Source organism: Xiphias gladius, chromosome 10, assembly GCF_016859285.1.
Source record: "Xiphias gladius isolate SHS-SW01 ecotype Sanya breed wild chromosome 10, ASM1685928v1, whole genome shotgun sequence".
NCBI lineage: Eukaryota > Metazoa > Chordata > Actinopteri > Istiophoriformes > Xiphiidae > Xiphias > Xiphias gladius.
Window position 1 is genome coordinate 946,349 of NC_053409.1, and position 21,956 is coordinate 968,304.

The 21,956-nt window shown below is 40.4% G+C and overlaps 1 protein-coding gene across 1 annotated transcript in view; it reads left to right on the forward strand.

Moving 5' to 3' along the window:
• Positions 1-7,720: 7,720 nt before the first annotated feature.
• Positions 7,721-21,956, forward strand: part of LOC120794956 (transcription regulator protein BACH2-like) — a 53,946-nt gene continuing 39,710 nt past the window's right edge. Inside the window, exon 1 of the mRNA XM_040136366.1 lies at positions 7,721-7,841. The gene's annotated coding sequence lies outside the window, so the exon portion shown is untranslated. The remainder of the gene's footprint in view (positions 7,842-21,956) is intronic.

The window sequence follows — 21,956 nt, forward strand, 5'->3', positions numbered from 1 at the left end:
AAGGTTGATGCGGATTGTAGAAGAAACACCACACAAGACATCTAAAAAGCTTCAGGCTGACCTGGAGCAATCTGGAGTGGTGGTTTCAGCCCGTACCATACGCCACGCACTAAACCAAGTAGGTCTCCATGGGCGAAGGCCAAGGAGGTCACCACTATTGAAAGAAAGGCAGGCACAAAAAGGCTAATGTTTGCAAAAATGTTCATAGATAAGCCACAGTCTTTCTGGGATAATGTTCTATGGACAGATGAATCCAGAGTAGAGCTCTTTGGGAATAAAGCTCATATGTTGATTATAGGCGACAAAATGAAGACCACAATGAAAAGAACATCCTACCTACAGTAAAACATGGTGGAGGTTCTATCAGGCTGTGGGGCTGCTTTGCTGCGTCTGGTACTGGAGACAGTGAATGTATATGTAGGTATGTATGTATGTATGTATATATATATATATATATATATATATATAAATAAATAAATTGGTGTCCACCTGTGGTAAATTCAATTGGACATGATGTGGAAAGGCCCACACCTGTCTATATAAGGTCTCACAGCTGACAATGAATATCAGAGCAAAAACCAATTCATGAGGTTGAAGGAGACAGGCTTTTGTTGAGGCACAGATCTGAGGAAGGCTACAAAAAAATTCTGCTGCAATGTAGGTTCCCAAGAGCACATTGGCCTCCATAATTCATTGGTGGAAGAAGTTTGGAACAACCAGGACTCTTCCTAGAGCTGCTGTCCGGCCAAACTGAGCAATCAGGGGAGAAGGGCCTTGGTAAGAGAGGTGACCGAGAACCCGATGGTCACTCTGGCTGAGCTCCAGATATCCTGTGTGGAGATGAAAGACACTTCCAGAAGGACAACCATCACTGCAGCACTCCACTGATCTGGGCTTTAGGACAGAGTGGTCAGACAGAAGCCTTTCCTCAGTGAAAGACATATTAAAACCACTTGGAGTTTGTCTGGTATCCTTCAAACACAACACTTAGAACTGGTTGACCCATTTCCCATTTCCCCCACACATTACTTAAAATTGAGCAGAAACATCAATAACTCCCGGAAAACCCATAAAAATAATAAAGAGTAAAATATTTTTCATGCCTGAAGAACAGTGAATACACATAGAAAAAAAATCTGAGCCAGGGGATAATACATCATGCATGAAAGGATTAAAGAAACCCAAGTCTTAAATGAGTCTTTCTGAAACCTGCAGGTACTGTGATTTCCTACACCTTTAACATTGAGTTCACAGGTGACAGAACTTCTGCTATATGATCAGTACCTTGAAAAGAGTGAGTGCTGCTGCTGTTGATGTTGCAGTTGCAGGTTGGTCCTGTCAGGTAGGAAGCACATCAGTTGTGACAGCACAGCAGAGCTCAGACAAATAGTTTTGTCTGTAGGATGATGGCTGGACCTCCCACTCATACAACCCGCCTGTCCAGGTCCTGTCTGCTGAGCTCACTGCCGTTCCTCACGTCCCTGCAGCCTCTGTCCACTTTGAGTTTCAGGGCTATTCCATCTAAATATTACAGTTAAAGAGCATTTCTACGGAAAATCAGCTTTTACTATTTACACAGAAATCAACATGGTTCATGACCACATATTTATCAGACGCGTCAGTCCATTCTTTGGACCAAAGTAAGATACCTTAACTAACCATTAAATTTGATATGGATATACATTATAAGAGTTAAACTCATTTATTTTTGAGATCCCCTGATCTCTTTTCAAGCACCATTATCAGATCAAGTTTCCCATGGCCCCACATTTGTGTGTGTGTGTGTATGTGTAAGAACCCCATAAATTGGGTGTAGGAGTGTTTAACTAAAATAAATTCAGTTTCGAGACATCAGGACATCATCCTCCATTCATTATCTACAGTCCTGGTTGAAATTATTGGCACCCCTGACTATTATGTATAGAATTTAGAATATCTTCAGAAATAAATGCAAATTAATTCATTTAAGTGTATAATCAGAATATTTTGATAAAATGTCCAAAGTTACTAAACGAAAAAAAAATAAAAAACAAAACTTGCATAATAGTGAAATAATACAAATACAAAATGTACCCCAGACACAATTATTGGCACCTTTCACTAATATTATATAAAACCATCTGCATCAGTGGCAGCCTCTAAACGTTTCTTGTATCCTTCTAGAAGCTTCTCTCACCTGTCTGCTGGGAGTTTCTGTCACTCTTCCACTTCTATGCATTCAAGCTCTTTTAAGTTCACAGGAATCTTTTTGTCAATGGCAGATTTCAGCTCTCCAAAGGTTTTCAAAGGGATTCAGTGGGATCGTCTTAACAGTTTTATGACTGTGAATCTTCTCGATAACAATACCAACTGTTGAAACAGGGATTTCCAGATCTTTGCTGATTGTCTTGTAGCATTTGGAATTGTTCTGTTTTTTGATAACAACATTTCTGATGCTCTTAGACAGCTCTCTTGTCTTCACCATTCTCCAAAAGAAACTGGAAACAAGCAGACCCTTCTTATGCAGTAAAACCATCAACATTGGTTAATTCAGATCATGTGAACGCTGAAAATTAAGCATAGGTGAGTCTTATGTTTTTTATTTCGTTTGAGGAACTAATATAAATTCATCAAAATGACAATAATTGTGTCGAGTGTACATTGTATATCTGTATTTTTTATTTAACTATATGAGAACAGTTTTTGTTGTTGTTGTTCGATAACTTTGGACATTTTATTAAAATATCTCGATTTTACAAAATTGGTTCATTTGCATTCATTTCTGAACATATTCTAAATTCTGTAGTGTGAATTCAGGGGTTCCAATCATTTCAAGCAGGACTGTATGCCTCCTTACCTTTTATGGTTTTGGGGGGGGGGGCTGGAGCTACAGACAAACTAGTCTAACAGTCTTTGGACTGTGAGAGGAAACCACAGCACCTGGAGAAAACCCATATGGTAAGAACCTGTGTTTGGAGAGGATGCAAGCTCCATGCAGAGGGGCCCCAGATGGCCTGTCTGCATTCAAACCTGGGACCACTGACCTACAATCATCACGTCTCCTACTGTATAACTGAATGGAGGAGCTTTATTTTCACTACAGTACAATGATTGCTATACAGGGATGTTTGGGCTAAACAACTGATCATAGGGATGTCATTAATCAAAAAATTTCACAAAAAAGTTTGGGACATTATAACATACACTGAATAACTTTACCATGCCAAAAAAGGAACAACACAGAAAGAAACAGCTACAATACTGCAGCACCGACCTGCAGTTCTTACCGATATGCAGCACATAAGACCTATGATAGCAAGTGGAGAGGAAATTACAAACAATAAATAAAACTCAATATTATATAGCACCAGCTGTAGTATTAATACATTTTAATTGTTGAAATAAAAAAAAAGCATGATGTACAATACATACATTTTGATGTATATTTTAAATACTGTAAGTTTGTTTGAATCTTTCTAAAACCCCCAAATATCTACAAATGCAGCAGTAACAGATGGCTTTAAATATTTACATGCAAACCTAGCATCCATATATTACAAAAAAATATGTATTCATATCTTTTGTAATTTCATGCTCAGCTTAATTTACATCTTTGAACAGGCCATTTCAGAAAAGACAACTGGTCCAGGATAAGCCGAGAATATTACTTTGATTTGTGGGCAAATTGGGAAAGAAATCAGGTGACACAGTTTGTCCTGAAAACACTTTTCATCAGCAGCTGCTAGAGTACAGCAGGTTATTGATGTTAACAGCCATTTCAAATGGAGGAGTGTGTCTGGTTTGAGGGAAGAACTGGATCCACTTGGATGCGAGGCTGCAGTTTCCATAGCGATGTATAGTTTTTTTTAAAATCCCAGTAGTGCATTCAACAACAATTTGACATGCTGTGTTGTAACACGCATGCACACATAGAGAAAGCTCCTGGCTGGTCTGAAATTGAAGCCACCTCCCTCTCTTGTGGTGACACTCCTCAGATTTGTCTGCTTTCTAAAGGAGGAAGAGGAAATACAAAGGTCTGCTGAATGCACTGGATTGTCATCACCTGCTAGTTATACTTTATTATTGAGTTAGGCAAGTCTTCAGTACACCAACACTATTCTAATATGAGTTATAGAGATACAAGTCGGTAAATCTAGCAACAAAGGCCAGGTAGGCAACACGCCCCGATGACGTAGTAGAAACGGTAGAAAAAGCAAAGGCCAATGGGGAAGCTCCAACACTCAGTCACGTGGCACTCGGCTGACAAATGGTGTAACTTTTTCAGTCAGTCAGTCACGGACATCTGTGTTTATAGGGCTAACCCTAACCCTGTTCCAGACTCCACAGCCCACCACTCATCTCTGCTTGAGGCTATCGGCTCCAGGCTACATTAGCTGCCACTAGCATAACAGACCCAAATCTCCAACCCAACTGTTGGAAGTCAAGTTACATTGTAGGTAATGTAGTCACCAGGTTTTGACAAGGAAGAAGAATGCATGAAATAAAATAATCAGACTCTGAACAACTGTATTGTTGCGTTATAATAGCTGATTGTTCGACATCCAAGTTCTAATGACAAATTTTTATCTGACTGCACCAACAAACACAGACAGAAACTGTGTGAGCAGCCCTCTGAGGTGAATGTGTGCCTTCAGGAGGCCGCCATCAGCCAGCTTGTCTTTTGTTTGTCATTCCAACCCTATCAGGCAACCCATGGATCTTTCCATGGCCCCACAGAGATGCCTCTATATTGTTGTTACCTGGGCTTTGCTTGTTTACACTGAAGCCAACACAGCCGACATAATGCTGCCCCAGTGTGTGATTTTTAGATAGCATGCTGGCGTTCCGGAGACAGAGGTGTTACGTGTAGCGCAACAGTGCCGGCCTCTGTCCCACCATGCTGGCTCTCCCTTTTACACAGACATCAATCCGGCTCTGTGACTACCTTCGGCTTATTGCCGGAACAATGAATGCCCCCCCCCCATTCCGCTTTAGTATCTCTTATAAAGAATGTCGAGGCGGAATAAAGCTGCAACATTACCGCCCTGAACAGGCTGTATAAATGGGGCTACTGAGAACATTATGTCCCCCTGATCTTAGCTAGAGAAGCTCTACAAATCAGTTCTAGCTATTTATAACATCTTGACATTGAGAATGTGGGCTGATCTGAATCCAGCTGCTCAGAATGAGGCCCAAGAGGTGCCTGTCTGTGGCAAACTGATAAAATATAACAGCTCTGCCAGTTCCCGCAGGATTATGCTCTGTATTAGAAACTGTTTTGTACCTACTGTCCTGTTCAGAATGGCCGCAGTACACTGCAAACATGGTTTCAAATATATGTGATTTGATTTTCAAGCAGTATTTACTTTTCAATTGTGCCTATTTATCTTTCTTTGTGTTTCTCGGATTATAATGTAATGTAAATGCCTTGTGTGTTCAGCAGCTACCAGATTATGGAGGCCACTCGCTGTGTTCTTAGTACTATCAAGTACTTTGATTTTATTATTAATTATTTATTTGATTTTGAAATTAATAATAATTAATAGGTTATTAATCAAGTGTCTAAATCATTTAGATAAAAAAAAAAAGAATAAAAAGAAAACAAACATTTGGTGGCTAGAGTTTAAAGAATGCTGAGATATACTCACTTAACTGGTACATTTTTTCCCCTTTTTTTTCTACGTTCAGACACAATAAGTGAAGACATTAGCTTGGGGTCTGGCAATGTAGCACTTTATGACTTTAGTCATTATTTATAGACCTTTCTTTAGACCTGTTATCAGATGAATTTGAGTCCAACAGTGCTAGTGTCTCCATGCCCTGGTCCAAACTGCTAATGTCAGCATGCTCATAATCGGAGTGTTAACACACTGATGTCTCGCAGGTAATCTTTACCAATGTGTTAGCATGCTAACATTTGCTAATTAGCACTAATCACAAAACACAGCTAGGGCTTATGGGGATGTTATAAGTTTAATCATAAACAAAAGTACTAGACCCACTGACTTTTTGACCTGTTGGTGGCGCTAGCTGAAAAGTTTAGGGATCACCAAAGTCACTAGGATTCATCCTCTCTGCAAATCTGTACAAAATTTCAAGGCAATCTACCGAATAATCGCAGAGATATTGCAGTCTGGAGCAAAGTGGTGGACTACCCAACAGAATGACAGAAATGACAGACGTCACAAAGCCAGGAGCCCCACTGCTAGTTCAGCAGACAATGCATAGTAAACTTCGGTTTCAGGTAATACAGACACAAGGATCTCCTGGTATACTGTAGTGTACTTGAGAGAAAGATAGGCTTTTTCATATTTTGGATCTGACTGACATATTTGCTTGATGAGCATCTGTCTGTCAACACTTTTTCTATTTTGAACTAAATATGATGTTTTGCGTTCAGAATAAATCTTGTTAACCTTGCTATCATCAGATCACTCTCACTATTTTATTTTTCCCACATCCATCAGAATATTGCACCTTTTTCAGACTTATCATGGCAGAGGCACAGGTGGAATTAATAACATAAATGATGGAAAATTAAGTGTTATTAGTGACGCCTGTGAAAAGTCAAAATGTCTGCGATGAAAAAGGGACCCAGAAAGGGAATTCTGCCTTTATTCATTTGATTATTTACACCTGTGGTTTTCCTATTGTCATGTCAAAATGTCTGCACTTGCAGAGTATAGTGCTTTTCTATGGTGGACAAAGTGTCCATGGCCACCCGTGTCTTAAGCTATATCCAGTTCATGAAGAAAAAATGTGTCATTAATTCTCTTTTAAAGAGTGTGAATAAATGTACTTTGTATCTGGCTTTATGGATTAGACAAATGAATAAAAAGATCCACTCATCCTTAGTCTCACTCCACGTTTTTCACATGGTCATACGCACCCGTGCCCCCCCCCGACAGAAAATGATTCCATGTAAATAAAAATGAAAATAATATGTGAGAGAAGGAAGTATTCTGAGTTCTTCAGGAATTCACTGGCATCACGGGTTTCAGGGTTCTGTTAACAGGTCACAGTGGTTTCCGATGGTGTTGGGGTCCTTGAGGGATTTCAGAGGTTTTGAGTTCCAAGGGGCCACCATGAAGAGGTTCCAAGGTTCTAGTTCAGGGTTCCTGGCTCCGTGTCCTTGGGGTCGTTTCAAACGTCTTCAACGTATATTAATTTCACCACCAAAATTTAGCAGAACTTAGTTTAGCTCAATTGCAATGCCGTGCTTGAAACGTCAATAAATGGAGGAGTCAGCAGCTCTTCTGATGAAGTATGAATCGCTTCGGTCAGTTTCCAGCATCCGTGTCAAACATTATCTGGGTTTTCTTTGTCTCCTGTAAGCGACGCAGAGGCCTATCTTTGTTCAGATTGTTGTTGTTGACACCCTTGAATCTGCGTCTTTAACTATTTTCTGACATTTTATAGACCAAAGGGATAATCCAACCTTCCTTCGCCTAGTTCAGCAACGTATCCCTACCAATGCACGTCTACGGCAGAGATCAACCGTGTAGTAACGCGGTTAGGGAGAGCGGAACCACACATCTGTGCTGCATCGTCAGGATGAGGCGGGGGGGGGGGTCAATCGTCGTAAGAGCAGGGGGGCTCGGCCGTTGTTGTGAATGAGGACCAGCATGACGTCAGGAAGCCAATGTCAACAATGCAGCTCCTGGAGGAGAAAAGGCGTTTCATCCTAGCGCGTACACACACACACACACACACACACACACACACACACACACACAGGAGACTCATCTACCACACACCGACTGATGCCTAGGGTCCAGTAGAAGCAGCAGCTCTGGCTGGAGATAAAACACAATGTGGAATCACTCTTATTTCTGAGGAACGCAGACGGGCAGGGAAAACGGGTAAGTCGCTCCCTGCGTTACAAGGATAATAAGCAACCATTGGGCTTTACTAAGCTTGAATAACCCAGACTACGGGAGCCCCTTGTCAGCATCGGATTTGCTACTAATCTGTCTGCCCCCAGTTGTTTGTGTTGTAGTCATTCTGGCGCTGTGGCCACTGGAGTTGGTTCAACCGCGGGGTCTTTGTTAGTTGCCTGTTCGTCCTGGGCTTCGTGCCGACCTTATGTGGTTTGGACACAGTGCTGGTGCTGGTGCTCACGCAGGTTGGCGGGGATGCTGTGTTGCTTTTAGCTAGTTGTTGTTCCGGACTGCATTTCCCTCAGAAACGTTTCGCTTGGTCTCGACATCACGTCGAGAAAGTAACAAAGTGTGTTCGGACTGTTTCGCTTAGCTGCTTGTTTGGCCAGCGCGAACTCCTCCGAGGCCACGGGAGAAATACTGAAACCGGGACCGAACCCCGGCATTCCCGGGCGTTCCGTGACAAACAATGAGCACGGATACTGGCCGACTGACAGTGAGCTATGATTGCGGTGCCTTGTGTCAACAACCGAGCAGCCCCGTCGGCGGAGTCATTATGACGGAGCACACGTCCGCTCGTTCGACGTGGAAGTTGTGGGTCTTTATGCGACTCGGCTCGTCGTGTATTAGCTCAACACGTCCTACTTCTAGAATCCGTTCTCTAGCACATAGCTGTGGAAGACTAAACCGGGGGGGGGGCGGTAGATAAATGCTGCCACAACCGGGGCACGCGCTCCTGTCACGCTGGGGGAGGAAGGGGCTGCAGAGGGACAAAGGAGCCAGCCTCCCTCCTCCTTATTCCCGCCCTCAGCCGCTGAACGATCGGATCAGTGAACACCCACCTCGGAGGAAAGCAAGAATGCCTTTATTGACTGGGTCCATAGACACCGTATACTGTGACTATGACTCCGAGGATTTCTGTGTCAAAATGAGCTGCTCCACCGCCATTCACCTCAATTACAACGCGCGACCTTACAGGTCTAAAATATGAATTACTGAGCTCTTCTTTTCAGTTTAGCCTAATAAAGGGAGTACCTAGAAGTATTTGCTTATTCAATGGACATTCATAAACCTCGACTTTACACACTGGGAGAAGTAGTGGCTGTTTTTATGACTTGTTTAAGCCATTGTGACCATGCCTTGTTGTGAACAGATTAGCTCTTTGTTATCCTTCAATCCTTCAGGCCTCGGAGCCACCCCCCCTCCCACCTTCCATTGCTCTCCTGATGGGAAAACAGCATCATCAAGCAAGAGTGTTTGCGGCACCCGGTTGTGATGGGGTGGGAGGACATCTCGGTCTGTCCTTCACTCTCAGGGTTTAAGTACAGTTCAGCTGAATGGAGCAGATGAGAGTTGACTGAGGCCGATGAAATATTTACCACAACCACTTCAGCTGCCGACACTTTTGAGCAAAGAGCCCTGAAGTATTTCTGAAATATTTGATGTAAATATTACTCATCTCATAACATAAAGGGATAATTTATTGAAAATACATAATTATTATAGGGACACTCCACTCATTTTACACATCGAGCTCAGTTAACATCTCATGGGGGAGATACTGCCCATCTTGTCAAAACAGTTATATCATGTGTTCTGTGAAGCCTTGTCAAGTCTGAGAAAACAACTCCCATGATAGGTTATATCAGCTTGGGCTTGGGGACCACAGATTAATCACAGAGAATCTGCATTACAAACTGGGGGTGTGGATTTAACAAACAAAGACCAAAACAAAAACCAAACATAGACACTTACATGGCTGGGAGGGTCGGACAAAACATGTTGGTGAGGTGTATCATGGGAAGTGTAGCATGCAGCATTTTGGACCAACACTAGCGCACAGATTTTTAAAAAAAAAAAAGCGTCATTTGCAAGTCCCCCAGCTTTACTAAACAGCTGGAATGCCCTTAAGTTTGTTTGAAGGGGGGGTGTGATTATGGGTACAAAACAAAAGCACAAACCTGCACACTACCTCACTGTCATTCTTGATACTACCACTGGATGGAGCCAAAGCAAGAATTAAAAATGAAAAAAAATAGATAATTCTAATTAATTATTAATAACTACGAGATACCATGTTTGCTTAGTAGATTGTATATGTATATATACACACCACAAACCCGACAACACAAATACATACATGGGGGCCCAAAAGTCTGAGCCCACTTTCCCATTCACTTGAATGCATGTTAGGGTAAAAGGGGTTTGTTCAACATGGACAGGTGGAATGTTGTGCAGAAAGGAAGATGTATGTATTGAATCGCTAAATGAAATGTTACTCAAGAGTCTCCTGAAGTACAGAAATAAGACATCATTACTTTGCAACAATTTGTTGGTGTTGGTTATATCTGCTTTTAGGTGGATTTGAATAAAGGGACTAGAGCTTGTCTGTAAACAGAAAAAACAGTGAGAGCATAGAGATTGCTAGAGACATGTATTGACGTGTTTGGCAAAGAAAGAGCATGTAATGCCATTTATTCATTCTGTGTCTGCGTGTGTGTGTGTACAGTCTGTCTATGGACTACTATTGCTGAATGGAAGGACAGCTGGTGGCTTGCATTCTGTGTGGGGAGTGAAATGTGTTTTCCTCGGTCTGTGTGGAGGCGTTCAGTCCTGAAAATAACTGCTTTTCAACCGAATGCTCTCCCCACTATGTAACACATGGTGCTGTAACCGGCTTTAACTCTTCAAAGAAACGTATCGAGTCTGTAAAAATGGACCTGTTAGTGGACTGAGAAATGAAAGAATTAGAACATAAACACCAAGGTCCTGACTGTTTTTTGATACGAACACTCGCTGAGTGATTACAGGAAATGTTTAAATTAGAGCTGCAGCTAATTACTCTATTGATCAATTGATAATCTTTCAGTATGTAAGTCAGAAATCGGAAAGCAGAAAGCAGTGAAATATGTCGATCACAGTTTCCAATAGCTCAAGGTCATGTCTTCAGATGTCTTGTTTTATCTGACCAACAGTCCAAAGCCCAAAGTAATTCATTTTACTGGCCTAGAACAGAGGAAAAACAAGTCCTCACATTTGCGAAGATGCAAATATTTGGCCTTTTAGCTTGATAAATTATCTAAAAGAATTCACTGAATACCAGAATTGTTGAGCGTTAGGTTTTAGAATGACTAATCAGTTATTGACTAATCACTTTAGCACTAGCTTCAATTAAGATACAGCATTCAATATAACTTTGAGTAATAAATAAAAATAAAATATCAGTAATTTGTGGACCTATACTTCAGATAAACAACCATGTTATCATCACCCGGACGGCCAACTCTAGGAAGAGTCCTGGTGGTTCCAAACTTCTTCGATTTCACAATGATTGAAGCCACTGTGCTCCAGAGAACACTCAAAGCTTTATATATACACTTTCATATATACACTTGTCCTGATACTTGTACTGTCCTGTACTTCGTGGCTTGGTTTTCGTCCTGATGTAGGGTTAATTGTAGACACATCTCAAGGATAACTAAAGCAAACAGGATGCACCTGGCCACAGTTAGGTGCATCCTGTGGGCAAAAATGCATTGATGGGCAAGAATGGCAATTTTATCCATTTCAAATTAAATGTACAACACAATAAAATGTGTAAAAATTGAAGGGAGCTGAACATTTTCTGAAGCTACTGTACATCAACGATTCAGCATCATCCATATTCTTGAACCCAAAGTAGGTGTCAGTAGCAGGGGGATTTCGCTCTGATCGCCAGGACAAGAAAGGAGGGAAGTACTCTCCTTTCACCCCTCCCAAGATGTTTTCCTTTGAGAAACCACTCCAAAGTGATGCGATAGGCCACCAGGCTGTACTGGCTGAACCAAAAGATGAGTGCATGAAGTGTATTCAGAAAGTATTCAAACTTGGTAAGAGAGGTGACCAAGAACCCGATGGTCACTCTGGCTGAGCTCCAGATATCCTGTGTGGAGATGGGAAACACTTCCAAAAGGACAACAATCACTGCAGCACTCCACTGATCTGGGCTTTAGGGCAGAGTGGTCAGACAGACACATTAAAGCACCTAAAGGACTCTCAGACTCTAAGAAACAAGATTCTCTGGTCTGATGAAACCAAGATTGAACTTTTTGGCCTCAGTTCTAAGCTTCAAGTCTGATGGAAAAAGGCACTAGTCATCACCTGCCTAATACCATCCCAACGGTGAAGCATGGTGATGACCGCATCCTACCGTAGGGGTGTTTTGCAGCAGCAGGGACAGGGTGACTGGTCAGGGTTGAGGGAAAGGTAAACTGAGCAAAGTACAGAGATATCCTTAACGAAAACCTGGTCCAGAGTGCTCAGGACCTCAGACTGGGCCATGACAACTCTGTGAATGTCCTTGAGTGGCCCAGCCAGAGCCCTGACTTGAGCCCAGTGAAACATTTCTGCAGAGACCTTAAATGGCTGCAACATAACAAAATGTGAAAAAGAAAGTGAATGCACTGTGTAGTCAGGTTACATTAAAGTATACCCTCCCTACCTGTTAGTAAAAAATGTATCAAGCACACCAGGATTCAGGAAATTGGGATGGCATGCTGGTTCATCCACAGTATTACTTCCCCACTTGGGCTCCTCCAACAGTGGTTCCAAAATGTCCCATTCATGGCACAACAAACATTCTGTTGTGGATTACATAGCTTGGCATGTGTTCCAACTATACCAACAGCTGCCATCTGTTCTTTCCAGAGTCTGGCGTTCTGGTTGATCTGGTTGATGTAGCGGCAGTGTCCTCCTCAGTATATAATCTGGCTCCAAATGATACGGTACAACAGTTTCTCTGTAGAAAGTGTAATAGTCCCCTCGTCGGAGCTCCTCGTTATATTCGATGACATTTTCTTTTGAAAGTGTTACTACTTTGCAGAGTTTCTTCTTTGCTAAATACTGTTTGTTTCCCAACTCGTATTCAGATTTTCCAATTCTGACAATCCACTCACAGCTCACATCCGAGTTCGACATAGAGCAATGTGCTATCGTGTAGCTAAAACCGTGCTCCACTCTGAGCTCTACCAAATAACTTTCATACATTATTCATTACAACTACCTGTCAAGATGATGAAAAGTTTTTACAACACTTATGTCTGGTAAGTATTTGTATTTCCTGTTGTCTTTCCTAATTTTCCGATGCTGTGAATTCTTAATCACAGTTTCTGAATGGAGTGTTATGTGGCAGCTGAATGAAGAAGCTCTGTTGTCAGACCTTCACTTCAGCATGTGAATGCACCACCATGAGGGATTCACAGATCATTCCGCTATTGCAATTAAAACTAAAGGAAGTAACTTTAACAAAAATCAGTGCGATGTGTGTTTCGTTACGATGCATTACCTATGTTGAGCAAGTTTTAAGTCTCTGTAAGTTGATTGATAGCGTACTCACTTTAAAAAAAAAACTCACTTTATTCAAATAATTACGGTGCCACTTGCTTTAAATGTGAAATGGCTGTCAATAATGTAAGCTGTAAGAACACAGGATTCACTGGACTGAAAACCACTAGAATGGTCCTGTAATGTGCATTCAACGGTTTCACATTCTTCTCTTGGCTGACATCATAAAACAGCACAGCAGCACAGCCTGGCACAGTGGGTTTGTCTCACTTACTCACCAAATCAGGAATTAGACGTAACAAGGGTTGGTGGAAATATCATCTACATTTACACTCTTTTTTTCACTGAAAAACAAAGTTGAGGCCTCTACTTTTTGCCAGGAATATCTCTTTGGGAGTGTGTTAAAGTCAACCCTCCCAGAACAAACATACAACTCTGTAGTTATTCAGGCTCCTTTACACTGAGAGTAATGGACTGAGCCACAGGAATGATGGGATGTTGGATGTTGAAATTCCACATTTTTTTGGTCAGTATAAATGCTGCAGTGTAGCAGTTTATATCATCCAGAAAGATACTTAAAAGAGAAAGTGGTTAATACAAGGTACTGCAATAGGTACCATGAATTTGAAAATAGAAATCAAAATAGAATCAAAAATAGAATCAAAATGAAAAATGGAAAAGCTCAGTTTTGAAGGTGAAATGGAAAAGATCAAATCAAAGATGCCAGTGGAAAACAAAAAAGACATGTAGTGAGGCTTAAAAAAGGAAATCACCTCAATGGAAAATGAAAATGCTTCAATAGAAAATTGTTAAGGTTTATGCTATCATCATTGGAAGTGGAATATTCTTGCATATTTTTCACATTAAAAGCCCACCAGGAAAGGCAGTGATTGTGAGCCTCTGGAAGACAGCAAAATCTGATCGAATTAGTGCATTGTAACACAGTGTATTTTTCTTTATTTATCAAGACAACAGCTAAACAGGGAAGAGGTGTTGAGTTTGCATGAATCAAAAAACAGGGAAAATAAGGAATAAGGATATATGGTGCCAGGGATGCAAAGCACTCCTCACTTCAGCAGTATGCCACAGGGCCACTGAGTGTGTGACCCTGGTCCAGTATGCGGGGTGGAGACGCTGTCATGCCTTACAACGACCACTAGGGAGCAGATGGATTAACTTGGCTGACTGAGTGAATGGAGCGATGTGGAAGTGAGCTTCTTTGTGGATCCATCTAGAGTTTTATGTGAACTCCACGGCAGCATATAGTGTGTGATTTGAAGAACCAACCAATCACAGCTGAGTGTGATGAAGAGATTCTCTTCTTCTATTTGTGTGTGTACAGCTTTGCAGGTGAGAGGAATTGATCAAGGGCATCCCGGCCATGCGTGTGAGCAAAGGTGATGAGCTACACCTCCTTGGGGGTACAGACTGTCCCAGGAGGCCTAGCACAACTCAAGGGCAGACTGAAAAACTGGACTCAGAATGTCTTGTGGAGCTCCTTCTCTATCTGTTCATCAGTATCTCAGTCTGTCATTCTGGAGGGTGGATGTGTGGTTTGGTGTGAAGCAGGGGTTACTGTCTCGTCCTCCGTCGCTTGTCTTGAGTGTGATGTGTTTATCACCTGAGAACGGTTCCGATCACATTCTGATTTATCTATTAGGCTCTGAAATATTAACTAATGGATTTGTTTTTTATCACTAAATAAACAAACTGCACACCAATCACACTATGAGGTTTTGGAACAACACTTTGATAGTATTTAAAATGTAACAAAGAAAAGAAAAGAAAAACATTCTCATCAGGCACATCACATTTATCATCACAGTAGGACAGAAACCACCATAGTTGGGTCTCAGCATCTCATCAGCTTCATTTAAGCACCATTTAAAATAGCAGATAAATTCACATTAAGATATTCGAGAAAGAGTTTCCACATTTTGTTAAAATTAGCGGTCTTGAAGTGCATTACGCAAGTTATGAAGCCCAGCGGAATATGCTCTATTATTGTCCTGTTCTCAGCAGAGAATGTGGGAGCAATTCAGGAACTTCACTGAAGTAATATAATGTTCCTTGCACACAATGTCAAGACATTAAACAATTTTAAACAATGTACATTAGTAATGTGAGAGGAGATACCGGATTGAATTCCACCTGAGTTCCCAACACGTTCTGCATATCATTTGGGACAGTTTCCAGTTTTTTGTAATTAGTGACAGAAACACTGACAATTTGTAGGACTACGAGGATTTGTTGTGCTGTTTGGACATGACTTGTAGTGCCCTAGCTCAATTACAGATTGTTTTTTTTTTTGTTTTTTTTTTTAAATCTCCCCACATGTCGTCTGTAATCTTCACACCCAGTTCCCTCTCCTAGGTCTGTCCCAGCTCCTGAATACCAACAGCAGAATAGCCCCTAAGAACGTTGTATAGGACACAGATTGATTGATTGAATTATTTTCCTAATAAACTCATATCTGAGAGAAACCAAACAGGTCATTTCTGGACACATCATATTTTTGGCCTTTAATATCTGATTAAAGACCACGAGGTCCCCATCCTCAAAGTTTCATTTATAGTACATTCTGTTGTTACAATTTTGTTTTTCTTACTGGCTATGTAAGAAATTATCAATCCCGTTGCGCAGACCTTAGAGGTTTTACAGAGCAAAGATGGGCTACTAGCTGAAGAGTAGTTGAGAGCAAGAAAGGCTTTAAATTCTGTTTTAAAATATCCTACAAATCTGCGATCTTTTAAAATGAAAGGATTCAACCTCCAGTACTTAGGGTGTCCCCTAGCATTTTTAGGTTCAGTATCTCATTACACTGCTACATGGTGAGATAACACAATATTTCCAAATTTGCAAGAATGATTTTGTGAGTGAAAAATTGGTGAATTCTCAAATGCGGATTAGAGAATAAAGTATATTCTTAATATGCAGGGTGAAGCCTCCCATACTAATATTCTCCACTGGCACAATTTGCCCATATTTTTCCATGATACAGTCTATCAGTTTTAATGATGGGCTCTGACATAGATATCCAGTCTGTGCTCTTAGTAGAGGGGGGAAAAACACATTCTCAAGATGAGAGTGTAGTTTTTCATTTTTTTGTGTTTTGACACTCCCTTCTGGCACAAATAAAGTACACAATATGAATATGCCAAATATTTCCAAGTAAAATAGTAATGAGAAAAAAAAATGTATATACATAAATAATTTTGTGCAGATATATTGTTGTAGAATGTCTTTTGGTCCCAGCCCTGCACCTGAGGGCATCCAATGATTTGTAATTTTTAGGAGTAGTGATGAACTAAATACCAATGTCAGCATGCTAACATACTCACAGTCTAACTAACAGTGACAATGCTAACATGCTGATGTTTAGTAGATCAGTTTAGTGCAGTAGCATGCTTTGCTAATTAGCACTAAACACAAAGTCCAGCTGAGACTGATGAGAATGGCGTTAACATCCATCCCTGGAGAAGATTAAATTTGCTCTTTACTAGTTCTTTTAGTTCTTATTTTGCCTTACTATCCCTTTAAATAATTAATAATAACGCTTGAATTTTAAAATGGAATGGTAACCTTAATTTTGAAATATTTCATATTCATCCTCACATTGACAGTTACCATTTTGTGACTGCTTTAGATTTAAAGACTGCTTGCTTCAATTTCGCGAAGTGTAGGCAGGGTACCACAAAAATGTAATTAATGGATTTTTTTTTTCTTTTTTTTGCCGCTTTTTGCTCTAAGAATGCTGTTGCTCTTAGAAAGTGAATACACTTTCAAAGCTGCAGTTCTTGTCATTTAGAGCAGTGGATTCTTTTCGTCTTGTCACCCTTTAAAACGAAGCAATGTCTCTGTGAACCCTTGTCACATATAGCACATCATGGTTTTTAGTTATGTATTTCTTTGTGTTATTTGAATCGTTTTTAGAGGTGAAGTAGTCCATTAATTAGGATAACTATTCTTCTCATCCACAAGAAAACAAGGAAAGAAAAGATTTGTCAACCAGCTTGGTAACCAGGCTGGGAACCACTGATTTAGAGCGCTGTTTCCACGCTACTGTTAAAGTCAACTTGATCTAATTCCGTTGTGGTGATTTGAACAAGGTCGATATCTGAATGTGGTCAGTGTGGACTTGAATAAATATGAAATGCTTTTAGCCACCCAAACATATTTAAGTTTTAGCCCGATCAATGGTAGAATTCCTCTGCTGGTATAGACATGAGAGATGGATTGTGGAACAAAACTCTATGTACTGTTTATGCAGTGGCTTCAGATACTAAAATGTTCCATGTATCATGGAGACCAATTTTGCTGCTTGTAACTGGTACATTTTGCCTCAACTAGATCTTGCTTCACTCATTGTCTTATCAGTCAGTCAACCAATGTGCAGTAACATATTCCAGAACATTTCTTTTGATTTGAAATAGACCTGGCCTACATGTCGAAAAGAATACTATTGCTCATTCAATACTTTATGGATCCATCTGTTCACACCTTGAAATGATGAAAAGCCAGCAGCAAATTTATCATGGCAGAAAACCATCTTCTAATCCCAGTGCAAGAGATGGATTTCCTGACATGAAAGTGCTTCATCAAGTGCCAAGCTATTGCCGCATATTTGTGTTTTCGAAAAGATTTGAACAGCTATTGTCTGGACTTCTGAGAGACACACTGAGAATTCCTAATGAGTAGACAATCTGCCCAAAAGGACATGTCTGTGTATGGACTGTGGATGATGTGACTGTACAAATGAGAGGACTTGATGTTGAATTTTAACAGCATACTAGTATTTAACTGAGTGCCATTTTCCAAAAACATCCACACCAAATTACAAACAACAAAACACAGACATTTCTCTTCACCCCTCTCAGCTCTCACTGCCCAGAGCATTGTTGGCTTCCCTGGTTTATCCAGTGAATAATCTTGCCACAGTTCTGGCAACCCATCTGGCATGGCTGGTGGTCATTGGTGCAGACAGGGGGGCAGATGGTGAGATGATGGTCAGCTGTTTGGGGCATTGCTTAAATCAACATATTCAACGTAGGGGATGCTGAGTGAAAGCTAAATCTGTTGTTTAGCTCACAGAGCTTCGCATCAGAGTGCGATGCAGAATGAGAATAAAATAAAGGACAAAGTGTGCTGAGGAAAGCAGACATGCTGCTGAGAGAACATAACAGATACATGCTCTGATCCATGACTGGCTGGCATTTTCCTACGATGTCAGACTCTGTTATAATTAAATATTAGGGTATACTAGGGCGAAGGACCGGTAGCCTAACTCATGGCTTAACTGTTAACAAAAATAAAGACTATAATAGGATTGTAGAGCTGAAACAAATGTTGAATGTTGGTTGGACAGAATTCTGGTAAACGGGTAAATACAGTATAAAATCACTGTTCAGTGTTCATATCAACATACAGTATTAAAGCTTTTATTTTTAAATAAAAATGTTAATGAATTTTTCTAGCAACTTTATATTTAGTGGTTCAACCTGATACGTCTGTATGTCTGTACACCCAGAAGACAGGCCACCAACGCTGCAAGCAAGGGAGTGGAGATGGATATAATATCAGTGACACACACTATACAGCCCTGGTTGAAATTACTGGAACCCCTTAATTTTCACTACAGAATTTATAATATCTTAAGAAATTAATGCAAATGAACCAATTTTGTAAAATCAAAGTATTTTTAATAAAATGTCCAAAGTTACTGAACAATAACAACAAACGATGCTTTCATGTGGTGAAATAAAAAATACCACCAAAAACATTATGCTTGACACAATTAGGCAGCCTTTTGATGAAATTAAATTAGTTCCTTTAAAAAAATAAAAAACAATTAATACTCACCTGTGCTTAATTTTCAGTCTTCACATGACCTGAATTAACCAATGACTGATGGTTTTACTGCATAAAGATATACTGCTTGTTTCCAGTTTCTTTTTCAGTATTGTGAAGACAAGAGAGCTGTCTAAGAGCATCAGAAATGTTATTATCAAAAAACAGAGCAATTCCAAATGCTACAAGGCAATCAGCAAAGATCTGGAAATCCCTGTTTCAACAGTTGGTAATGTTATCGAGAAGATTCACAGTCATAAAACTGTTAAGAAGGCTTAAAAGAGCTTGAACGCATAGAAGTGGAAGAGTGACAGAGACTCGCAGTAGACAGGTGAGAGAAGCTTCTAGAAGGATACAAGAAACGTTTAGAGGCTGCCACTGATGCAAATGGTTCTATAACCAAATATTAGTTAAGGCTGCCAATAATTGTGTCTGGGGCACATTTTGTATTTGTATTATTTCACTATTCTGCAAGTTTTGTTTTTTATTTTCTTTCGTCAAGTAACTTTGGACATTTTATCAAAATATTCTGATTATACACTTAAATTAATTAATGTGCATTTATTTCTGAAGATATTCTAAATTCTGTACATAATAGTCAGGGGTGCCAATAATTTCAACCAGGACTGTGCACTGGCAGGCAGGAAAACAGCAAGAATGCACACCTTTCAATTGTTTAAGAAAACAGATCACAGAGCCACAGTGCCTCAACCAGCCATGTTAAACTGTGGACCTCGCTACCAACATGGTCCAGGATGAGGTAGGAAACGAAATATAGAGTAGCAGTAATTCGGCTAGATGTAGCGCTGAATGGCGCCGCCCAGTGATTGAGAAACAAGTGATTCCAAACCAGCACAATGACAGTGTAGTGGGCGAGGAGAAGGGAAAAACCCATTCCGCTACAATCACATGGGGAGAGAGAGACAGAGAGAGCGAAGAAGAGGGACGAAGTGCTCAGTGCGTCAGGGGAGTACCCCAAGCAGCCTCTTGGCCTATAGCAGCATAACTAAGGGATGGTTCAGGGCTCACATGAGCCAGCCCTAACTATAAGATTTATCAATGAGTAAAGTTTTAAGACTAATCTTAAATGTGGAGAGGGTGTCTGTCTCCCAAACTCAAACTGGAAGAAGTTTCCCTAGTAGAGGAGTCAAATAACTGAACGCTCTGCCTCACAAAGTAAGCCTGTGTTCTGGGAGTGCAGTGTTCTATTAGGATAAAAGGGTACTAGGAGCTCTTTAAGATATGATGGCGCTTGGTCATTAAAGGGCTTTGTACATAAGGAGTGCTCGCACTGCACCGTTTTGGATCAACTGGAAGCTTTTCGAAGAGTTACTGGGACATCCTAATAATAAAGAACTACATTAGTCCAGTCTAGAGGAAACACATGCATAGACTAGTTTTTCTGCATCCTTTTCAGACAGGGTGTTCCTAATTTTCACAACAGGCGGAAGAAGGCTGTCCCAGAGACTCGTTTTATGTGTGAGGCAAAAATGCCCCAGTCAAAAATGACTCCAAGGTTCCTTACAGTAGAAGTGGAGGCCAAGGTAATGCCATCCAAAGTAACTACTGTATATGATTAGATAATGTTTTTCTAAGAAGTTTAGGGCCAAGTACAATAACATTAGTTCTGTTGGTCATCCAGGCATTTATGTCTTTAAGATAAGCCTGGCGTGTGACTACCTGATTAGTTTCATCTGGCTAGATAAATACTGCTGGGGATCCTCTGCACACCAACAGAAGTTTATGTGGTGCTTCCTGATAATATTGCCTAAAGGAAGCATATATAGGGTGAAAAGTATCTGTCTCAGTACAGAACCCTGTGGAACTCCATGACTAACTTTTCTGTGCATGGAAGAGTCATTGTTAACATGAACAAACTGAAATATATCTTATAAATATGACTTATACCAACCTAGTGTGGTTCCTTTAACCCCAGCAACATGTTCCAGTCTCTGTAATAAAATCTTGTGATCGATGGGGTCAAATAAAGCACTTAAGTCAAGGACAGATATTGAGACAAGTCGATTGTCTGAGGTCATGAGAAGATCGCTGGTAACTTTCATGAGTGCTGTTTGTGTGCTATGATGCACTCTAAATCCTGACTAAAAATATTCATACTTGCCATTCCTATGCAAATAATCAAATAATTGGTTTGAAAAAGCTTTTTGAAGAATTTTTGGAATAAAAGGGAGGTTGGATATACAGTAGATCTATAGTTGGCTAAAACATCTGGATCATTAAGTAGAGCTTTAATTACTGAAACTTTAAAGGCCTGCAATACGTAGCCTGTCAATAAAGACATATTGATTATATCTAGTGAAGAGGTACTAACTAAGGGTAAAACTTCCTTAAGCAGCCTAGTTGGGATGGCGTCTAAGAAACAGAATGGTGGTTAAGGTTAACTCAGAGAGATCTATAGAAGAGAAGCAGTTTAAATATAAACCAGGCCTTACAATCACTTCTAAGGCCACTGTACCAGACATAACAGCAGTGCCAGTTTTGGGAAGGAGGTGATGAAGTTTTTTTTCTCAAACTTACAATTTTATATGTAAAGAAGCTCATGGAGTCATCACTACTGAGAAACAAAATGAATACATGGCTCAATCAAGCTATGACTCTGTCCCAAATGCTGTGTAGTCCATTATTGTAAACTCAAATGTTACTAAGAAAATAGTCAGACAAAAGAGGGTTTAGGCTCTACCTTTCTAGTAAACCCTGTCAGATAACTTGTGTTTCAAATTTAAAATAATTTAAAGTGTACAGCTCCCATGAAAATGTACAATTGTGGCAGAGTGGGTGATTGCATCATCATAGCCCTGTTTCATTCACATCCATAAAAATGACCACTCACCACACCCCCAACACTCCTCTAAAGTCAGTTTTGCACATCTTAAACTATACACTGTAAAAACTCAATTTAACATAAAT